The sequence below is a fragment of the Haplochromis burtoni genome, unplaced genomic scaffold (genome assembly GCF_018398535.1).
Source record: "Haplochromis burtoni strain Fernald_Lab_line unplaced genomic scaffold, NCSU_Asbu1 Contig_4, whole genome shotgun sequence".
Classification (NCBI taxonomy): Eukaryota; Metazoa; Chordata; class Actinopteri; order Cichliformes; family Cichlidae; genus Haplochromis; species Haplochromis burtoni.
The window spans coordinates 5,536,157-5,536,468 of NW_024582365.1; positions in this window are offsets into that span (position 1 = coordinate 5,536,157).

Here is a 312-nt window from a genome sequence, read left to right on the forward strand (position 1 = left end):
TTGTTGTTATTATTATTATTATTATTATTATTATTATTATTATTATTATTATTATTATTATTACTGCAAAAAAGTGTGCTAAAAACACAAACAGAATATTACAAAACGCATATAAATATGATAATAATAATAATAATACTAATAATAAAGCAGTTAACTCAACGAATTAAACTATAATACAATCTAATTTAACTGTGAAATGAAAAGAAAATACTATCTATCTATCTATCTATCTATCTATCTATCTATCTATCTATCTATCTATCTATCTATCTATCTATCTATCTATCTATCTATCTATCTATCTATCTA